Below are 24,793 nucleotides of genomic sequence, written 5' to 3'. Positions count from 1 at the left end.
GCAGGTTAATTTTGAGTTCTTAAACCTCCTAATCTGCAGAACTTGAGTCACCTGAAAGTTTATTATTTTTCATGCCACAACACGTTTTGAAATGTGAGAGCCAATCAGCACTAGCTAAAAATCATTCAACATTCTCCTGACCCCAGGTAACATGACTGTTAATTTCTATATCCTTTATTTAGCATCACAACAAAGCTGTTCACTATGCTTTTTAAAATTGCGCATCATTTCATGAATTCACAAATTTAGTCTCTTTTTCCATCTTTCCCATAACCTCAACACACGCTTTAGACGTTAATTTAGTACTTTCTGGAGTGGCCTCATGTACATATTGGTGAATTTCCTCTCTTTTTTTGTGGATACATCGTGTTGTCAATTCATTAGCATTACATAACAACCAACAGCTCTGTAACTCATGCCTAAATGAAAGTGGTCTGACATATTTTCTCTCTAAGGCACATCACGGTTTCTTCAGTTTAGGAATACTAGACAGCACTTCAACATTATGCATAAAAGTTATATTAAACAACAATAGCATTAATAAAAAGCATCAAAATGCAGAAGTCAAATAGACTACAATAAGGACACTTTACTGCATGAGAGCCGGAACAAGAAAGCAGAGAATCGCCTTATTTGACTTCAGCTGAGAACAAGTACACTGTGCATCTCAAATTTTTCACCACTCTATACATGTTGATAAATTCATGCAAAACCCCTTAAATATATTACAAGTTTGTTTTACATTTTACCAAGTAGGCAAATTCACAAATATGAGACCTGTGAATATTGAATATTGAAGATTAGCGCTGTGTGTGTGTGTGTGTGTGTGTGTGTGTGTGTGGCTAATTTTACCCTCACTTCTTCCTCTGTCATCTATATTCCACACAGCAGCCAGAATAACTTTTCTAAAATATGTCAGCTAATGTCACTCTTCAAAACCTTCAGAATAAAAGTCAGTGTACAGGGCTCTCTCCAATTTGACCCTGACTGCTTCTTTTAGCCCGTCTTGGCAGTTCTCCCTTGTGACTATGTAGATTTTCTCGCTGTTACTGTTACTTAAACTTGCCAAGCCTTTTTGGTGTCAGGGCCTGCCCTTGCTACTTATTCTCTGTTCTTGCAAAGCCTTCCTCCTGATAACTGCGTATAACTCTGCTGCATGACTCTCTCTCATCTCTGCTAAGTCTCTACTCAAATCTTTTCAAACCACTTTGCTTGAAATGGCTCCTCATCTTGATGCCTTTTCCAAACTCTTTCTGGCTTTATTTTTCTTCATTGCACTTATCAGAATGTCTCATATATTTGTACTTATATATATATATATATATATATATATATATACACACATATATATATATATATTTGTACTTATGGAGATCATTGTTCTTTCTTTGCTTCATGAGGGCAAAAATTTTTCTTGTTTGTATTCCAAGTGCCTGGAATATTGTGGGAATAAATATTTGTTGAACAAATGAATGAAGAGAATGAGATGTATTTATTTAACTTAAAATGTGGGTGAAAGAAGAAATATAAAGTTGTAAAAATATGCAAACTCTCATAAATTTTGTCCAAAGTCACATTATGTTTTAAGTTTTGATTAAATCAATCAACTCCCTTTCTAATTAAGATAGAAATTGAAAAATAATTTGTTGGAAACTTAATCCCCAAGCAACAGTGTTAAGAGGTAAGACATAAGAGGCAGAGTTCTCATGAATGAATTAATGCTGTTATCATGGGAGTGGGGAGTGGGTTCCTGGAAAAAGGCTAAGTTTGACCTCTTTCCTCTCCCTCGCGAGCACACAAATCCTTTGGCTGTTCCACCTTCTGCCATGGAAAACGGAGCACTGGACTTCCCAATCTCCAGATTGGAAAAAATCAATTTCGTTTCTTTGTAATTTACTCAGTCTGTGACATTCTGCTATAGCAACACAAATCAGACTAAAACACCACACATATCCCTCATTTTCCCCTCTTTTCTGTTGTTTTAAGAAGATAGCACCTTCCAAAGGTCTTTGTTTTATAGCCAGCAAATCAAGCAAGGAATATTCTAGTTTGTAGTCATACTGGTGAATACCATACTATTTCTAACTCATCAAAACACAAATTCTTAATGAATTAATTCCCTAGACTTTTAGAAAAATTTATTTTCAAAGACAGTGTCTTAAATGAGACATCCATGATGGTTTATTCTCTTTGCTTACGTTCTATTTGAAAACAAACAAAATGAAGTATTATTTTATACATTTAGAACTAAAAATAAAATACTTAAACTATAAAGTTCTTCATGCAGGAGAGCATTTTAAAAAGGAATTCTTAATTATGTATTTGTAGGAATTTGATCTGAAAACTAATGTATATATCTGACATTGTTTGGTAGACTTATAGGAGACTGACATACTGTATTTCCACTATACATTTTTGGTACTTATAGTTTGTGTTGTATTTAGTTAGGAGAAGAGGAAGAAGGGTGGGCTTATAGACAGAGAGGGATTTATTTTCATTATATGGCTAATTGTTTGTATATTAATTTTTTGATAAAAATTACCAAAAATAAAATATTTAGAAACTAAAAAAGGCTCTAAGGTTAGGGGCTTTGGGACTGTTTTTCAGTTCCTAATAAATGAGGAGAACATTAGTAAAAGTTTTTTGAAAGAAAAAAGACAACACATTTTTAGTATTTTTTGCTCGTAGTGTAATGTTGAAAATCTCAAAGATTAAAAAATTATGCAAAAAAAGAAAAAATTTATGGGCCAGGCATGGTGGCTCAAGCCTGTAATGCCAATACTTTGGGAGGCTGAAGAGAGTGGATTTCCTAAGCCTATGGGTTCGAGACCAGCCTGGGCAACATGGTGAGACCTTGCCTCTACAATAAATCAAAAAATTAGCAGGGTGTGGTAGCACGTGCCTGTTAACTCTGGCTATTTAGAAGACTGAGATACCCGGAGCCACCAGGTTGACACTGGGGTGGCCATGCGTATGTTACTACACATCAGTCTGGGCAACAGAGTGAGATTCCAACTCAAAAAAAAAAAAAAATTACAACTCTACCCTTACCTTGGTCTTGTAAGTCACTGAGCTGTGAATGAGGGGAAAATATCTTGAAGAAGATACTCTCTTAAATTTGCTGCTTTCCTAAACTGAGAATTTAATAAAACAATTGGATATTTTAAATGCACAGAGTACTACATTGTAGACTCAAGATGAATTTTAAAAAACGATGGCTCAAATTTTTACCTGTGACCTTAGTTTGATCACAATTTAACTAGTAGAATAAAATAACTTAAATTTGGGGATAAAATGATTATGTCATCATAGGTTTTATGTTTTTAAAGAAGGGAAATTCATTTGTTGTATAAGAATTATTTATCAGTAAGCAATAAAGTAGAAAAAAGGCAGTTTTAATTCTGACTATGCATCAGGCACTGCATTATATATTTGAAGTAGAAAACTATCACTAGCCCATTTATTAGTACAGAAATCCAAGCTGAGAGTTCAGAGACTTGTGCAGAGGAATACAGACAGAATTATCTCTGTCTTTCCTTAGAAAACACGTCTACCTCTAAAGCATTCTGCATCCACTGTCTCTTTGCACCAGCATTATGTTTAATGACAAGCATATAAGAATTGTCAAGTTAAAATCCTCATTTCAAAACTCACAGATTGATATCGAAATATTGTAGCCTTTATTATCCTAATTTTATCAGGCTATTTAATCATGATATTCTTGTAGACAAGGTTGGACAGTGTCAGCTTAATAAGAAAACAGTTTAGAAGGCCCACATTTTGTCATTTATCTGTGTCTTCTTCAATTTTTTTCATTAATGTTTTATAACTTTCAGTGTACTTATCTTTTACCTTCTTGATTAAATCTGTTCCCTTGTTCTAATTATTTTGCTCTTCCTGATGCTATCAGAAATTTGTTTGTTTTCTTTATTTCTTTTTCAGATAGGTCATTATTGGTATAAAGAAATGCAGCTGATTTTTGTGTGTTTTGTATCCCTCAAATTTATGAATCCATTCATTAGTTCTAATAGTTGTTTGTTTTATGTGTGTGTGTATGTGTGTGTATAGTCATTAGAGTTTTCTACAGGATCATGCCATATGCAAATAGAGATAATTTTTATTTTTTTCCTTTTTCATATGGATGAGATTGGAAGCACTAATATTTTTTAAATATCCATATTATCCAATGCAATCTATAGATTCAATACAATCTCTTAACAAAATTCCAAGACAGTTTTCACAGAATTAGGAGAAAAAAACTCCTAAAATCTGTACGAAACCACAAAAGATCCAGAATAGCTAAAGCAATCTTGAGTAATGAAAACAAAGTTGGAGGCATCAAGCTGTCTCATTTAATATTATATTGCAATGCTATAATAAGCAAAGCAGTGTGGTACTAACACACAAAAAAAGACACATAAACTAATTTGCACAGAATAGAGAGCTCAGAAATAAACCCAGGCTTATATGATCAACAGATTTTCTACAGGCGTACCAAGAAGATACAATGGGGAAGAGATAGTCTTTTCAACAAATGATGAAGAAAAAAATGGATATCCACATGCAAAAGAATTAGATTGGACCATATGTTTTGTAAGACACCATATACAAAAACCAACTCAAATTAAATTAAAGACCTACATTGAAGCTCTGAAACTGTAAAACTACTAGAAGAAAACAGGACAAAAGTTCTTTAACACTGATCTTAGCAATCTTTTTGTGTTTTGTTGTTGTTGTTTGTATCTGTGTGTGTGTGTGTGTGTGTGTGTGTGTGTGTTTTGATATCACACCAGAAGCTTAACAAAAGCAAAAATAAGCAAGCAGGCTGATATTAAACTAGCTTCTGCACAGAAAGGAAACAATCAACAAAATGAAAAGGCAGCCTATGGATTGGTTTAAATATCTATATGTGTGTTATATATATATATTTATATGAACCATATATCTGCCAGGGGGTTAATATCCAAAATATATAACAACTCATATAACTTAAAGCAAAAAAATGTTACCAAATTAAAAACTTATCTAAGTACGTGAAGAGACAATTCTTCAAAGAAGATACTTAATTAGTCAGTATATATATGAAAAGGTGCTCAACATCACTAATCATCAGGGCAATTCAAATCAAAATCAGAATGAGATATCACCTTATACCAACTTAAATAGCTATTATCAAAATGACAAGTGATAACAAGTGTTGGTGAAGATGTGGAAAAAGGAACACTTGGGCACTGTTAGAAGAAAAGTAAATTAGTGCAGCCATTATGGAAAACTGTATGGAGACTCCTCAAAAAATTAGAAATAGAACTACCATATGACCCAGTAATCCCTCTGCTGGTTATATACCCATAGGAATGAAGTTAGCAGCTCCCAAAGATATCTATACTCCTGTGTTTGTTATAACATTATTCACAACAGTCAAGATGCAAAAACACCCTAAGTGTTCATTGACAGATAAATGGATTTTTAAAAAATTAATACACACACACACACACACAAACACACACACAAACTGAAATATTATTCAGCCTTAAAAGAAAAGATCCTGACACTTGTGACAACATGAATAAACCTGAACGACATTATGTTACATGACATACGTTAGACACAGAAAGAAAATACTGCATGACCTCACTATTATATGAAATCTAAAAAAAAATAGAATACATAGAAAGAGAGAGTAAAATGATGATTACTAGGAGTGGGAGCCAAGGAAAATGGAAAGCTGTAGGTCGAAGGATACAAAGTTGCAGATATGTAGTAGGAATAGATTTAGAAGTGCGACATACAGCATGAGAATTATAGGTAACAGTATTGTCTTCTGGAAATGTATTAAAGGAGTAGATTTTAGGTAATCTTAGCACACACACACACACATACATGGTAACTATGTGAGATGATGGATATGTTGTTATTTTCTTGACTGTAGTAATCCTTTCACCATGTATATAGATATTGAAACATCATGTTATACACTTTAAATATATGTAATAAAAGAGTAGACAAGTGGGAAATGATGAGAACTTAAATTAACAGAACACTTTATATCAGACATTCTTTTACTAACTTATTTATTTCTTATAATAGCATTTCAGGCTTAGGATATGATTTCCCTTTAAAAAAGAAAAAAAAAACATATAGCAAACACACAAGTAAACGACTTAGCAGTCCTACTCAATGGGAACATTACTTTATATCAGCAAATGTGTAAGTGGCTGAATGATCATCCCTATGTATAAATGACTGAGCAATGTATAAATGTTTAGATAGTCATTCCTGTGGGTGTGTGAACAATAGGCCACCAATGAGACATTTCTAGTGGCATGCTGCCAGGCTGAGTCTTCTATCTCTATGCTATTAAAGATGCCTTAGATCCATGAACTAGAAATAGAGAAGAGCTTGAAGAAGGTGACAAGAAAGACATAAAAATTGCTTATGAAAGAATCAGGGTCTACCTAAATGTAATAGTTAGAATAATGATTAAGATCTAACAAGATGAAATTCAATGGGAAAAATGTATGATTCAGCTAATAGACTTTGAAAAGCAAAATTGCGAGGCTGTAGAAAGGCATAGGAGAGTGAGCACAAATGACAGAGCTTTTAGTGGATTTCAAGCTGCAAATTGGTCAATAATGTGATATATGATGAAAGAGCAAAAATATCTAGTGAAAAGTTAAGCTAAACAAATAGAGTGTCCAGAATAAAAAAGAGAAAACTTCATATTTATAGGCTTTTGTAAACCATAAATGAAACTTTTGTTCAATTTGGGGATATTTTGGCAAATTAGAATGATCTTTGCTGTTATATAAGAGATTCATGCATTCTGAGGATTATTGAAATTTGATTTCGAGATTTCTTGCAACTAATAATCATGTGCAATCCATGGAAAATTGTCTTTGTTATTGTTATGTTCACCAAAATGTGAAGTATTACTTCTACAACCCTAACCTAATGGCCTGTAAGTAATTATTTGTTATTAAAGAATTACTTGGTCCTTGTGTCAACCGAATCTTCAATCACTCTGTATTTAAGTAAGATCTGAGAAAGGATGATTTTGCTGTCTGATAATCTGTACAAGTCAATTTGGGGAAATGACTTGTATTAAAACCTATATTTCAGTTATGTGAAGAAGATGCATAATGACACGACAAAGATGAAACAAGATGGAATTTTTTTAAAAGTTATATACAATTATTAAAAGTCAAATATTAAAGAGAAACTAAAATTTCATCTTTAATCTTGTATCAATAAACAATATTAAACAATAACAATAGAAACTTTCTTCAACTGAGTCTTTGCTCAATGTCTTCAAACCTTATCAACCTATTTAAGACTAGAAACATGTTCTCCAGTTTTTCTTTCTGAGCTCTTATCACTTTCTAACATGTACTTAGTTGTTTCTGTTTATTGCTTACTATCTTTCTCATTCCACTAGCATGTAAGTTCCATGAGGGCACTGTATTCTAAATGGTATAATTATTTTATTTTTTAGGGTTCAGTTTCAGAGAACAGAATCCATGCTTGATTTATAAAGCCCAGACTGATTTATTACACGGTGTCAAATGGCTTATAGAACCACTAGGAGAACTAAACAAGAGCACTCTAAGGTTGAACCTTCAAGAACTCCTAAAGTCACAATTCAGAATGGCACCATAGATGAAGCTACCACCTAGTCTATAATAGGAAGCTGCCTGTCAAATGGGAAGTTTCAGTATAGCAGTTTGCTTCAGAACCACAATATCACAAATATAATTTGTAGCCACAAAGGCAGTAAACTGACAAGATCACAGAGCCATTACTAACAGAAAACTACTTCTACTACTTCTAGAATCAGAAAAGTGTCTCATTTGCTAGATTACACACATTCCTCTCAAAAGGAATAAATCTTGTCCTTGGAAACAGTGTAACCAGCAACTCATTCTCTTTTTGTGAACGTTTAATATTGCTCATTTCTTCTCCATTCTACTCATCTGCTCTATGTTCCTCTTTGCTACAGTCTGATTTTTCTATCTTCAGTCAACCTATAAGAAACTGTAACTTTTGTCCAAGATAGATAATATGTTAAGACACAAAACAAGTCTCAACAAATTTGTAAAAATCTAAATCATATCAATTATCTTCTCAGACCATAATGGAACTTTAAAAATCTCTTTATTGCCACTCAATTAACTTCTAATTAGTGAATTGTTGTAAGAAGGACATATCATCCATATCATATGTGAGTTCAAGTGTTTAATAGTAAAATGCAAAACCTGGATTTAAAACCCTATCAATTTTTGAGTCTATTTTCCTTTCAATTTATAATTATAAAAAGCACTGAGAAATAACCCTATTCTTCTCTTAAATGGTTAATTTAGAAGATAAACTAACCACAGTTAATGTTAAGAAAAGCAAAAACAGATTACTTTAGGAAACCTAGCTCTACACCTGGTATATATTAGTATCTCTGAAGATTCAAATCCTGGTTTAAAGCTGGACTGTATAAGGGTCAAACATATTTAATATGTGGAACCAGGCTGGATGCAGTGGCTCATGCCTGTAATGCTAGCACATTGGGAGGCCTAGGCTAGAGGATTGCTTAAACCCAGGAGTTCAAGACCAGCTTAAGCAATACAGCAAGATCTAGTATCTACTAAAAAAAAAAAAAAAATTAGGCAGGCATGGTGGCATGCAACTGTAGTCCCAGCTACTCTGGAGGCTGAGACAGAAGGATCACCTGAGCCCATAAAATCAGGGCTGTGGTGAGCCGACCGAGATCGTGACACTACAATCTAGCTAAGGCGACAGAGTGAGACTCAGACCAAAAAAACACAAAAAACAAACCTAAAACCATTTGGATATAAATTATATCCAATATTACTAACTAAACAGCTCAATAGCCAGCTCAAATACCCTAGAAAGAAAATTTATCTATACAACCCCACACCAGTTACATATTCTAGATGGTTTTATCAACCATTATGTTGAAACCACCTTAAAACTAACTCCAGTATAACTTTAGATTTAATGAATCCTACCTGTGCAGCTCAGATTCCTATTTCATCAGTTTCCAGACATCCTTTATTAACACCTAAAGCGTTTAGACACTTAGTTACTACTTAATAAAATTTACAATGATGAATCTTATCTAGTAAATGATAATACACCTCTGCATGAAGCCAAACAAATCTGAACAAAAAAATGTGTTTTACTTTAAGGAAAGCAACACGTACATTTTTAAAGTAGCTTGCTTCCCTGCTTTGTATGGTATATATTAAAATGTCTAATTGTGAACCTCTGTCCCTGAAATAACTACTATTATAGATTTCAAGGAAAAATTATCACAAGTGTGAATTACTTGTATTTAACACATAAAATGCATCTATAATAGGTGTAGAAAATATTTTTGCAGATTCACTTTTTCTATAGAAAAAAGACTTCATTGCAAACTACTAAGACAAACATTTCTATAACACGCTTTTATAGACATTACTTTAGCATATGGCTTCTGTTTAAAATACAGTTTTAAAAACCAGGGGAAAGGGTTCTTTATATATTAAAAAGTAAGTCTAAAAGACGTTTTCTTTAAAAAATTACAGTAGAAAGAATGAAAACAATGATTTTTGTAATACAAATTTCAAGGACAATTAATAGTGAGCTTGCTAAGATACATTTTGACAATGATCTTCACTAAAAATTCAAAGTTCAAAGCAAATATTCTTGATTCATAAAGATGTGGGGTTTTTCTTGATCACTTTTATTTAATGATTATTTCATCTACATATTGGAATTTATAGATCAAATCAGCATCACTGAATAGTATTTTGGAGGTAATTGTTTCTTAATAAAATTTAATGACTAATTTGCATTCACTCTACAGATATATTCTAATAGCATTCTGTACTGGGCAAAATTCTAAGTGTTGAACATATGTACCCAAATAGAACAAACCCATCTTTCTGGTTCCACGTAGAAAGCAGTAATATATAGTAAATACTTACATGTGCATAATACAACTATGTCACATATGTATATAGGTATTTGTGTGTAGAAAAAAATATTTGTTGTGTAACTTTTGTTTGGGGTACATATGTGCATTTATGTATGGGCATGTGTACTAAGTGATAACACAAAACGTATTTCTTATGTTAAACACACAAAAACTCATGATCTACTAGACATATTTGCAAGAGCATTAATCATGAAGAATAGATATAGAAAGAATTTGAGGCAGTCACCAAATGTTTTTAAGCGGCAAGCAATATCATGACCCTATTTTCACTTGTAGAACATCCTTTGAATGTTGTCTTGAGAATGGATTACAGGGAACATAGCAAACATAGAGACATTAATAGGGAGATTACAGTTCAGGTTGGGAACGGTAGAAGCTCATAGAGAAGCAGAGTGGAGAGGGGTGGTCAGATTCCAGGTACATGAGAGAGACTGAGATGAAAGGACTTTGTTAAGATAACTAAGGTACACACACACACACACACACACACACACACACACACACACACACACACTTCAGAAAGAAGACGGGAAAGCAGAAAATTAAAAAGTAACAGACGAAGAAAAATGGCAGATTTCACGCATCATCGCACTTTCCATGTTTGTTTAGGATGGGCCATTATCGAAATCATCCACAGTAAAGGCCTCTGGTTATGGAGGCATAATATTCATTATTAGCTATGGAATAAGCACAGCAAGAGAATCCTTTTCATCTCTATCAGGAATTATGTATTTTGAATCACAATGAAAAGTATCTATCCCTTCATTCTATGTAAAGATAGTGGCAACCATAATTTTGCCATAGTTGTCTCCATCACAGCAAACCCACACAGGGAAAAATGTTATTTCTAAGAAGATAGAGGGAAAGTATGATAATGTGAATAACCACTGTTATTTCCACAGTTATTGATGGCCTTACTGCAGATGATGGCATCATGACTCAGGGAAATACTGGACAAAGCTTCAAGTTTCTTCTTTTCTGTTATCTTTAAAAAGAGAATCAAAAAAGGTAAGGACCCAGATCTTACTAATTGGAAGGGGAGCATAGGACAACTAATGTTTTCAAGGATTGTGTCTACAAGTTGTAAGCCAATTCTTTCTTTTTCTCTGAGACAACATATTGATTTTGGAATTTGCGATAGGATGTGTCATGTTTGGAAAATTACTGAGATTGCCTGTCACTGCAACAATTCTGATGAAAAGCTATATATGCTCTATGAAAAATTTCAATCATATAACCAAGCAATGGGTGCCAGATATTTTAGTCAATAGGACTACTAAATTTATTTGTTTATGAATGGCTAAAATAAAGGCACTCTAGATTAGTTATTCAGATAAAATTCTGGAAATAAACTCTGGTTTAATCCTCTGATTAGTTGTGTAACCTTGAGCAAGTTACTTTATGTTTCTAAACTTCAGTTATGTCATCTGATACAAATTATTCTTTCATAATAGTTGTCATGAGAAGTAAATAAGCTGTGATCATAAACACATAGCCTAGAGATTGGTACTTAGTAAGTACTCAGTAAAAGTTATTTTTAGTAGTTATTGTTATTATTGTCAAAATAGAATATGACATTTGTTCATTTCACAAATATATATCAATACTCTGCTACCAGAAAGAAAGTTAATTTTCTGTGTCAATATGAGTGGCTTAAGGGACACCCAGATAGCTGGTAAAACATATCTGTGTGTGTCTCTGAGGTGGTGTTCCTGGAAAGATTAGCATTTGAATCAGTAGACTGAGTAAAACACCCATCCCACCAATGTAAGCATGAATCATTCAGGGGCCAGATAGAACAAAAAAGTAGATGATCAAATTTTAACTCTCATTCCTTCATCTTCTGCTGCCTTTGGAGCTTCTGATTCTCAGGCCTTCGGGACTTATACTAGTGTCTTACCTGGTTCTCAGCTCTTTTTCCTTGGTCTAGGATTTGTGTCACCAGTTCCTCTTGTTTTCAGGCCTTCTAACTAAAACTGGGTTATGTCAATGGCTTTCCTGGTTCTCTAGCTGGCAGATAACAGATCATGGGACTTCTCAGTCTCTGTTATTGTGTGAGCTATGCTTATATATAAGTCTCCTTTTATCTATCTAACTCTCGTCCACCTGCCTATCTAGCTGGCTAGTTAGCTAACTGTTTATCCCATTGATTCTGTTTCTAGGGAGGACACCGACTAATACAGCTAAAAAATATTTTTACATATGACAATATTTGAACAAACTTACCAGCTATGAATTGTTCTATGATACCAGTAGGACAAACATTGTCATTTTTCCAAGGTATTTTTCCAAATAAAATTTGCTCTAAATCAAAACCATAATAGCTTAACTTGTGAGAAGCCCAAAATGGGTCCACTTCTAGGGTTTTTCCCAATTTCCCTGAGATCATACAAGATCATACAGATATCTCAGGTCTATGTGGTCCAGGAAATAGGAAGACTGATGGTTCTCAGACTAAAGCACTCATTGTTGCCAAAGTTCATGACATAGATTCACTGGAGGCAGGAGTTGTCACTTTTGTTTTGGAAGTCATCAGATTCAGGTACCTATGTTGTTAACCCCATATTGGTTCTGCCATCTGTGCAATGAGGTAGTAGAGCAGCAGGAGGTGCTTCCAAGGACCTAAAACCTTTTTTTCTTCACCAGCCTTGAATTATTTTTTCTTCATCCCAGCAGTGGTATTTTCATTTTTCACATATGGAAGATTTATCTGCAACCATTCTGTGGTACTGTAGCTTAATTTTCCTTCATGAGTTAAGAAATTCAAAATCTATTTGTGATTTTCTTCCGGATAACCCATTCTGTCTTACAAATCTATATTTTTTTCCTGTACTGTAACATAAAAATGATGCTGATTTTTTTCCTGGGAGTAAGAAGCAGCTCTGACACCTACCTAAAAATCCCATGAGAAAAAGAAATATACCATCATCTTCCTCCTGAGAAGATAGCAATATTGAGCATCAAAATAGAATTTAAGTTGTAGAAAGTTGCTCCCTATAGAGTTTTTTTGCTAAAGTTGCTGTCTGCAATATAAATATACTAATGAGAAAACTTATTTTTAAAAAACAATTTTAGCATTTTTGTAAATATCATATTTGTATATAAAATAAGACAGTTAAGGGGATTATGCAAAATAATGTGTAAAAGAAATAAATATTAAAACATTAGATAAAAATTAAGTATGAATATATGTTTATATTTTTACTTCATAACAAAGCAAATACAATAATACTTTAAAAAGCATATGTCAAATAATTTCTAACAAATCCTCTGAAACTATCAGAGAAATTCCAGGGTTCAAAGAGACAAGTGTTTTGAGAAAAAAAAAAAATTATCATGTTAAATATATTTGAATACAGAAAAATATAGCCATCTTCAGAGGTAATGGCTCCTATTATTTTACTATTTTTTTAAAAATCCACTATGGATAGCTGGTGCATACTAAAGGTAATTTACTTTAAAGTATATTGTATCCTATAAATAATATGTCTCATATACTAGTGTTTCCAAAGTTTACATAATTTGTACTCTTTGATTAATAATAATAATAGTTAACCTTTATTACCTTTATGGGTACTCACTACGTGCTAGGGACTGTTCTACATACTTTACATGTATTAAGTCAATTGAATCGCAGAAAAGTCCTATGAAGTTGGTTTTTTATTACCTCCCCCCCCCCCCCCATTTTTGGAGACAGGATTTCACTCTGTCACCCAGGTTGGAGTACAATAGCATGATCATGGGTCACCACAGCCTCAACATTCTGTGCTCAGGTGATCCTGCTGTTTTAGTTTCCTGAGTAGCTGGGACCACAGGTGAATGCTACCATGGCTGGATAACTTTTTAAATATTGTAGAGACAAGGTCTTCTTATGCTACCTAGGCTAGTCTCAAACTCCTGGATTCAAGCAATTCTCCCACCTTAGCCTCCCAAAGTGTTGGAATTACAGATTGAGCCACTGCACCCATCTTATTTCTCCTTTTTACAAATGGAGATGTGTGTGTTCAGGGTCAGCTATACAGGACAAAATAAGTATGAAGTTTCTTGTTACAGCTAGAGTCAAGTGCAATGGGCAGTAGAGCATAAACAAGACCAAGAGGCTATGAAGGGGCCCAGTACTAAAGACCACACAAACATTTCTAATGACTTTTGACTTCATCTTAAGGGAATCATAGAAAAACTAAGCAGAGGAGAGGCATGACTAGATTCATTCTTACTGTTATTATGCCATTCTTACCGTTATATGGATAAAAGATTGAGGTGGGGAAACATGGAAGCAGAGCTCTGAGTTAAAAGACTTACCTATTTTAAAGTATCACTCACAATGTCTAACACAGATTATAGTATACTAGTCTATAGTTTATAAAGCTCTCCTGCAGGACTTTAGTTTGTGAACAAGTTAACAAGAACTAAATTTCCCCTCCCAAGTTAAATAATTAGAAAATAAAACAAAATATGTAATACAGCAGTTTTCATAATTTGGACAACTGTAGGAATTGCAGGAGTACAACACACAGAAAAGGGGACATATTGAAGTGAACCCTAAGATCGTGCATGACAACTTTCTGAGGTGATTTCCAAGCCACAGCACAGGGAGGTAAACCCAAATAAAGGCTGGTAGTCTGTCTGAGTTTAGGAATCTGAGATCGAAATTGAAGAGGCCAAAGAAGCTAGAATTTGTGGAAGGAGTTATACACATACACACACACACACACACACACACACACACACACAGAGAGAGAGAGAGAGAGAGAGAGATCGAGAGATCTGGAGTTTACAGAAGGAAGAATCCTCTTGAGGCTCTGAGTATTAACTTGTACATAAATGAAGAAGAAAGAAAAAAAACTACCAGAGACTAACAAACAAACAAACACCAGAAAGGTTTAGGCAGAACAATTCCTAGGGTTCACAGAAGGTTGGAAATAAATTATAATCCACCAATCAAAATAAATAGATTGATAATACACAAGACATTGAGTACAATCCTCAGAAGACTTTCACTATTTTGTTATCGGTACCTACTGTATATATTGATGCAAGAATAAAATACCTAACATAACTTGAAAACATGTCTAATTGGAATCCAAATGATTCTAAGTAACTTTACACTAAAAGAAAAATTTACACTAAAGGACTACAACAAAATCCAGCCACAAACAATGAAAAAAGAGCATCATCTGAGGATTTTATTGTTTCCCAAAATTCATGTTTTTAAGCCCAACCTCCAATGTGATCTTATTTAGAGACTGGGCCTTCATGGAAGTAACTGAGGTTAAATGAGGCCATAAGGGTGAGGTCCTGATCCAAGAGGATTAGTGTCCCTATAATAGGTAGGGAAGACACCAGAGAACTCTCCCTCTACCTGTCCCAGCTCCCCAAATGTACAAATAAGAGGGACAGGAGCACACAGCAAGTGGGTTGCTGTCTTAAAGTCAACAAGAGAAACCTCACCAGAATTCAACCCTTCTTGTCCTTAATCTAGGACTTCTAACTTGTGAGAAAACAAATGTCTGTTGTTAGGCCCTCTAGTCTATAGTGTTTTGTAATGTCGGTATTCGCTGACTAACACAGCATCTAACAGAAAATTGCCAAGGCTATAAGATGGCAAGAAAATATAAGCATAAATAGTAAAATAGAAGCAAACCCATAAATGACGAATTTTAAACTAATTAGAGAAGTATCATAAAACAGCTGCTGTGAATATACTCAATATGCTCAAGAAGATTTTTTAAAAAATTATAAGCCTTATAAAAGAGAAATGGAATATATATAAATGACACAAATGAGATTTTCAGAGAGAGAGAGAGCATTATATTTTAAATGGAAAAATACTGGATAAGATGAAAAGCAGATTATATACTGCAGAAGAAAAGATCCGTGAAATTGAAGACAGCAATAGAAACTATACAAAATGAAGCAAGCACAGAGAAGAAAAAGACTGGGAAGAAAAATGAAAGGGATTAAATACCCTATTAGACAATATCATATAGTCTAACTTACATGTAATTGGAGGACCAGAAGGAGAAGAGATAGAGGGGACAGAGAACAAATTGTTGAAAACTAAAGGCTAAAACTTTTCTGAAAAATGATCAAACCACAGATCTAAGCAGTTCAAATTCATGCAAAATGAAAATTTAAAAAAAATGCAATCAGAGGATTCTCAGGAAGATGGTGGCAGTATCAGTTGGACAAAACAAGTCCCAGTGTGAGTGAGTGAGAGTATGGAAAATTTTGCGTACATGTCTGTGAGTAAGTGAGTGTGTGAGTGGCTGACTAAATAGGGACTTGGGAACAAGTGGCCAGGAATCTCCTGGTTAAATGGCTGGTGCTGCAGCCGCTGTGCTTTGTCCCTAGCACTTCCTGGGTGCAAAAGCTGGAGTGTCTTTTTTTTTTTTAAATCAGCAAAGCCCTTCCCAGGAAGAAGCTGCCAAGAGAGACTGTCAGCTCCAGGATCTTCCTCACCACTGCAGCACCTGACTGGACTCTGGTACCAAGGGTTGAAGAGGGAGCACAGCAAGGAAGCCCTGAAGCAGAGCCTCACTGGAGAAGACAAAAGAGACACCTTGCCACCATCCTGAAAATGGGACAGGAAAGTACTCCAACTTGCTCACCACAAAGTGACAGACCCAACCTGATCTCTGTGACTGGTGGATTAACTACTCAGGGTTTGATCATGATCCAGAGGGAATATCCTGAAAGCACAAACTCCAGAGGGACAGAACAAGTTCTGAGTCTCCGTCACCCTACCCACTACCCTGATTCAGCCAAGGGACAAAGAGTGTGGCCCGAAAGGGATGAGGAAGACCTCAAAAGAGATCAGTAGTGAGTCTGGGTCTGATCTAACCTCCTCCTCCCCAGCAATCCTCTGAACATCTGACCAAGATGACTGGGGCACAACTGAGAGGGACGAACCCAGGCAGAACCTGGACATCAACCATAATAGGAGGACTCCACTCCAGGATAAGACTGACTGGGGTGCCCCCCACCTGTATCTGGAAGAAAGACAATCCTACACCTCCCCAGCAGAGGGGATCCCCTGACCATTCTAGAATTGGAGGGAGGACTGAAGCCCCATCCACCCCCACCTCCCCCTCCTCCTTCCCTGGGTCAGACACTGGGGAGATTATGAATGAGACTGAAGCTCTGCAGGAGACAGTAGAGGGGCAACAGAGAGGAACAATTACAGAATCTGCCACAAAAGGGAAGTTTTGTTTTTTGTTTGTTTATTGATTTTTAAATATTTTTCCTTTGAGCATGAATGTGTGTGTGAGGGTTTGATCTGCATCCCTTCCATTCCCTTTTCCCCCTTTTTCTTTTGCTTTCTATTTATCTGTGTATGTGAAGAATTGAGTATTTATCTTTCAGGGTTTTTTGGTTTGTTTTTGCTTTTTTGTTCTTCTCTCTCTCTCTCTCTCTCTCTCTCTCTCTCTCTTTTTTTTTTGATCAATGTGTGTGTGTGTACATGTGTGAGGCTGTGATTTAAATTCATTTCTTATCTATTCTTTTTCTCTTTTTCTTCTCCTTTTAATTTTGGGTGGGGTGTGTATGTGTTTGGTTTTCCTGTTTGTTGATATTTTGTTTTGCTTTGTTGTTATTCCAGTTTATTTTGGGGTGTGTGTGTGTGTGTGTGTGTGTGTGTGTGTGTGTGTGTGTTTTGCTTTGGTTTCGGCTCTTGTTGTTCTGTGTTTCTTTTTATTAATTTTTGTCCATTTCATTTCATTCTACTTTTCTCTGTTCTCCTCATTGCTGTTACTGTATGTTGGAGGCAGAGGGTATACACATGCACCCATTGCATCACCATATAGAGTAATGGTGGGGAGGGAGTCTCAGGGAACACATATCACAATCAGTGAACATTGTGATTTGCAAGTAGTTTCTGAATCTTAGCTCCCCATCCTCCACCTTATTCGACTCTCAAAACTTCAAGAGACAGGAAAGCTTCTCACCCACAACCCCGTTTAAAAATAGAACAAATTCAGAGTGCTGATCAGGGAAAAAATAGAGGTCTGAGCAAACATCAGAAGTGAAAGCCTTTTCCATTGCCAATGAATAATGGAAGTAAAGAGGAAAGAAAGAAATCTGTCACAAATGAGGAAAAATCAATTAGGGAAACAGGTGATTCTCAGCATAACAAAGAGAAAAAACATGAAAAATCAAACCACAGAGCCCAAATGATTGAAGTCACCAACAGCTTGTCCTAGATGGAAAGAGTCCATAAGACTCAAGAAAGACAAGATGTAACACTGAAAGAACTTGTAACAGACATTTTGGCTATAAAAAATTTCATCCAGGAAATAACAAGATTACAAGCATGGAAAGCAGAATCAAAGTAGTAGAAGAAAGACTCTCAGAACTTTAAGACCAGAACATGGAATTAGCCTGATCTGTAAAAAACATAGAAACAAAACTCAGAAAGAAAGAACAACCTACAAGAGATGTGCTATTATATCAAGAGGTCAAACTTATGCCTGATTGGTATCACAGAAGAAGAAAGGGAAATGGAGAACACCTTGGTGCAAGTATTCCAGGAGGTTATCCAAGAAAACTTTCCCCATCTCACTAGAGATGTGGGCAGCCAAACTCAAGAGACAGAGAGAACCCCCACAACACATCAAATGAAAAGACCAACCCCTAGACATATAGTCATTCACCTATACAAAGTAGACACAAAAGAAAAAATCCTAAAGGCAGCAAGAGAGAAAGGTCAGAACACCTACCTACCAGGGAAAACCAGTCAGAATAGCTGCAGACCTATTAGCAGAAACACTACAAGCAAGAAGGAACTGAAGTCCTCAAAGATAAACAATTTCCTACCCAGTCAAGTTCAGCTTCATCAGTGATGGATAATTAAAATCCTTCCCAGACATCAAATCCCTAAGAAATTTTGCAACTTTTAGACCAGCTCTACAGAAGATGATTAAAAAAGTCTTAAGCACAGAAGAAAGAAAAAAAAATGAGTGACCACACATTTCCCAAGAGAACAGCACAAAACAGAATCAACAGAGAATACATCACAAATGCAAACTTGAAAACACGCATATACCTCAACTCAAAAGTTAAAAGAAAACAAACAAAAACTTCATGAGAATCTCACGACTGGGGTGAAAAATCACATTTCAATAAACTTGAATGTAAATGGACGAAATGCACTACTGAAAAGACACAAAATGGCAAGTTGGATAAGAAAAAAAAATCTGCTGCATCCAAAAAATTCATCTCACCACAAGGGACACACACAGACTGAAAGTTAGAGGATGGAAAATCAGTTTCCAGGCAAATGGATCACAAAAGAAGGCAAGAGTTGCGATCTTAATATCAGACAAAACAACTTTCAAATTATTAAAAATTTAAAAAGATACAGTAGGACACTACATAATGATAAAAGTTTCAACCATCAACAAGAACTATCCACCCTAAACATATATGCACCCAACACAGGAGCACCAGTGTGTATAAAGCAACTACTAAGTAAACTAAAAAAAAATATTGACTCCAACATTATTATAGCTGTGGACTTACCCCACTAACAACCCTAAATAGATCATCAAGGCAAAAAATCAACAAAGAAATCGATAAACTCAACTTGACACTTGACCAAATGCACTTAATAGATACCTACAGAACACTCCACCCAACAACCACAGAATATACATCTACTCATCACCACATGGAACATACTTCAAGATTGATCACCTTCTCAGCCATAAATCAAGCATAAATAAGTTTCATAAGACCAAAATGCTGCCATGCACCTTCTCAAACCACAATGGAATACAAATAAATATCAACACCAACAAAATTCCCCCACAACCCACAAGGAATGCACACTAAAGAGCATGATGTTGAATGACTACTGGGTCAACACAGAAATCAAAGCAGAAATACAAAGATTCCTGGAAATAAATGAAAAGGAAAAAACAGCCTAACAAAATCTCTGGGATGCCATGAAAACAGTTCTAAGAGGGGAATTTATATCTTTATGAACACACATCAAGAAAATGGAAAGATCACAAGTTAACAGCCTAGCAAATCACCTAAGGGAGCTGGAAAGGCAAGATCACCAAAACCCTAACGTTAGCAGAAGAATTCAGATCAACAAAGTAAAAGTCCAAATATAGGACATGGAAGACAAAAATACCATAGAAAAAAAAATCAAAAAAACAAAAAGCTGGTTCTTTGAAAGAATAAACAAGATTGATGGACCCCTACCTAGAATGACTAAGAAGAGAAAAAACCCAAATAAACACAGATGCACAAGATCAAATCACTACTGATCCCAACAAAATACAAAGATTACCAGAGATTACTATGCACACCTGTATGGAAACAAATTTGATAACCTAAATGAAATGGAGGACTTTCTGACATCAAAGAACCTCCCAAGGTTGAAACAAGAAGACACTGAGATACTAAATAGACCAATAACAACCCAGGATATTGACTCTGTCATAAGAAAACTGCCTTCCAAAAAAAGCCCTGGGCCAGATGATTTTCCAGTGGAATTCTGCAAAACATACAAAGAGGAGCTGATACCAATCTTATCTAAAGTATTCCAGGCAACTGAGAAAGACGGAATTCTCCCCAAGTCATTTTACGGAGCTAACATCACACTGATACCTAAGCCAGGTAAATATTCAACAAGAAAGAGAACTAGTGGCCAATATCCCTAATGAACATAGATGCAACAAGGTCCTAGCAAATTTCATCCAACAACAAATCTCAAAAATCATCCATCATGATCAAGTAGGCTTCTTCTTCAGGATGCAGGGCCTGTTCTACATCTGTAAGACCATAAATGTAATTCAATATATCAACAGATATAAAAACAGGAACCACATGATTATATCATTAGATGCAGAAAAAGCTTTAGGTAAAATCCTGCATACCTTCCTGATAAAAACATCTCATAGGCACAGAAGGAACATACCTCAAAATAGTAAACACCATCAACAATAAACCCACAGCAGGCGTATTACTAAACGGACAGAAACTGGAAACATTTCCTCTGAAAACTGGAATAAGACATGGCTGTCCACTCTCACCCCTCTTGTTCAACATTGTGTTGGAAGTTCTAACTAGAGTAATTAGGCAAGAGAAGGAAATCAGTGGTATCCAAATAGAAAAAGAGGAAGTTACGTTATCCCTCTTTGCTGATGATATGATCCTATGCCATGAAAACCCAAAAGAATCTGTCAAAAACACACTTGCACTGATAAAAGACTGATAAATTCTGGGGATACAAAATAAATATGCAAAAGACAAGTAGGTAGAGAGTCAAATAAAAAGCACAATCCCATTCACAACAGCCATAAAAAAATGAAATACCTTGGCATCTTCCTAACCAAAGAAGTGAAAGACCTTTACTATGAGAACTACAAAACACTGCTCAAAGAAATTCAAGAAGACACAAACAAATGGAAAAATATTCCATGCTCATGGATAGGAAGAATCAACATTGTTAAGATGTCCATCCTACCAAAGGCAATCTACATATTCAATGTAATACCTGTTAAATTACCAACATCATTCTTCTCAGACCTGGAAATGACAATACAGAAATTCATGTGGAAACTAAATGACCACAAATAGCCAAAACAATCCTTAGCAAAAGAAACAAAGCAGAAGGTAGAACACTTCCAGACCTTAAACTTTACTATAAGACCACAATAATCAAAACTGCCTAGTATTGGTACTAGAATAGGCATATGGACCAATGGAACAGAATAGATTCTGGAAGCAAATCTTAAATTTGTCAACCAACTCATCATTCACAAAGTCTCCACCAACAATCACTGGGGAGAGGAGAGACTATTCAGTAAATGTTGCTGGGAAAACTGGCTGACACATGCAGAAGATTGAAACAGAACCCTATCACCATATACTCAGAATAGATCAAAGACCTAAATGCAAAACCTCAAACTCTAAGAACCTTAGAAAATGAAGGAGACACTCTTATGGAAATTGGAACTGGAAACCAATTCCTGATCAAAGTCCCAGTGCCCATGACATAAGAGATAAGATAGAAAAGTGGGACTTAATCAGACTGACAAGCTTCTGCAAAGCAAAAGAAACCATCAGGAGAGCGGGGAGACAACTCACAGAATGGGAGAAAAGATTTGCCAACTGTATATTTGACAAAGGCCTAAAATCGAGGATCTTCAAGGAACTCAAACATGCCAAAAGGAACAAAACAAACAGCCCTATTAAAAAGTGGGCAGAAGACATGAATATACACTTCTCAAAAGAAGATATATGGGCAGCCAACAGACTCATGAAAAAGTGTTCAGCCTCACTAATAAATCAGAGAAATGCAAATTACAACCACAGTGAGATTCCACCTAACCCTAGTAAGAATGGCCATCATTAATAAAAACAAGCAACAACAGATTCAGGCGAGGACATATAGAAAAAGGAATGTTTCTACATACCTAGTAGGAATGCAAACTAGTGCAAACTCTTTGGAAAATGATGTGGTGATTTCTAAAAGAACTAGAAATTGACCTTCCATATGACCCAGCAATCCTCCTACTGGGAATATGCCTGGAGGAACTCAAATCATTCTACAAAAAAGATATCTGCACATGTTTATTGCAATACTATTCACATTAAAAAAAACAGAGAACCAATTGCACTGGATTTAAAAGATGTGGTACATACACAATGGAATATTGCACAGTCATAAAGAAATACAAACATAGGGACTTCACAGCGACTTGGATGAATTTAGTCTATCATACTCAATGATCTAGCACAGAAACAAAGAACAGAGTGCTACATGTTCTCACTTATAAGCAAACCTTGAACATTTACCATGATACTAGAAGAAAGGGATTGGCAGTAGCGGGATACTGCCTCGATGAGGGAGGGGGAAACAAGATCAGTAAGGCTACTTCATGTCAAATCAGGTGAAGTGGGAACCAAAGCGAGGCCCAAACTTTACCTGTAGGATGACCAGTTGTAGACCTAATCCTGAATTGTACCCCACATCTTTAAAATAAAATTTAAAAAAAAATACAATCAGGCATAACAAAATCAAATTGCTGAAAATTCACTGCTAATGTTAAAATCTTAAAAGCAATCAGAGAAAAAAAAAGACACACTGAGAAATGAAGATAAGAATTACAGCAGACCTCTCCTTAGAAACAATGAAGAAAAAATTTTTAAGTACCTAGTAAGTAAAAGAGACTGCCAACCTGTAATTCTCCACACAGAAAAGTCTTCAAAACTAAGGTGAAATTAAGACTTTCTTTTTTCAGAAAAACATACACTAAGGGAGTTAATTACCAGAAGTGTCAAAGGACGACCTGGAGACAGAAGGAAAATGATACCAGATAAAAATCTGTATCTCCTGCACACGTATGTTTATCGCAGCGTTGTTCACAATAGCAAGAACCTGGAAACAACCAATGCTGCCCATCAAAAGAGGACTGGATTAAAAAAAATGTGGTACATATACACGATGGAATACTATGCAGCCATAAAAAAGAACAAAATCATGAATTTCGCAGCAACCTGGATGGAACTAGAGTCTATAATACTGAGTGACCACACAGAAACAAAGATCAGAATATCACATGTTCTCACTCATATAATGGACCTTGAACATCCAATGTAATACTATAAGAAAATGACTGACGGTACTGGGAAACTATGGGGGGGAGGGGGATGGGGATTAACAGTAGCAAATATCTGTCTGGGGCTGGGAAAACACCTCTTATCAACAGGGTGTCTGAATGAAACGTAATTGTACACCTAACCCTGAACTGTACCCCACAAAACTATAATAAAAATACTGATTAATTATTAAAAAAAAAAAAAAAACAAATACGTCAGCATAACACAGTTAAGGTATGTGTGACCTTATGCATAGATTTATTCAGACATAGAGAGACACAATGCTGAATTTTATTCTATAAAAGAGGGTGAAACCCCTAGCACTTGTAATTTTTGAATCAACACTATTCTATATCTTTGATTATATGTATGTATATTTTTCCAATACAACAAATGATACATAAAATTTCTTTATTCTTCTGTAAAAGTTGTTGATGTATGTCCAACCCCTAAATACTAACTGGAATATGTTAAGGTGGACAATGCATATGTATTGAATTTATGTAAGACACTGCTTACAGTAGTGTAATTTAATGAAAACATAATACAAGTGTAACATGTAATTTTAAGTATATAGTAGCTGCATTAAAAAAGAACAAAAATAAGGAAATAAAAGTTGGTTTAAATACTAAAAAAAAAATCTGTATCTGTAGAAATAAATGAAGAACAGTGGAAATGGAAAGTAAGTGGGTAAATGTGAATACTTTTAGTCTATTAAAAAGTAACTATATGCTCTAAAAATATATTCTGGTGTTTATGGCAGATGAACAAATAAAATTTTCACACAAACAGCATAAATGAGGAGAAGTAATAGAAGCATGCTGTGACAAGGTTCTTATTACGCACATGAGCTGGCAAAATACTATTTAAAAGTATACCATTACAAAGTAAAGGTGTATATCATTAACCAATACAAATAAAATAAATAGAAAGCAAAGAGGTAAAACCAATATTGGAAACAAAATAAATTCTAAAAACTCAATTAGCCCAAAATAAAGAAGAAAAAAAAAGAGAAAATGAAACAAAGAATAATTGAGACAAGTAGAAAAATTGCAATACCATAGATATAAATCCAACAATACTGAAAATTGTATTGAATTATAAATTGTCCTAAGTAATAGCAACAAAAAAGCAGACATTGTCAGACTGAATAAAAATCCCAGACCTAACTATGACATTGTCTAGAAG

Source organism: Carlito syrichta, unplaced genomic scaffold (assembly GCF_000164805.1).
Source record: "Carlito syrichta isolate Samal-C Ts95f unplaced genomic scaffold, Tarsius_syrichta-2.0.1 Scaffold315817, whole genome shotgun sequence".
NCBI lineage: Eukaryota > Metazoa > Chordata > Mammalia > Primates > Tarsiidae > Carlito > Carlito syrichta.
This window is presented reverse-complemented; position numbering follows the sequence as displayed.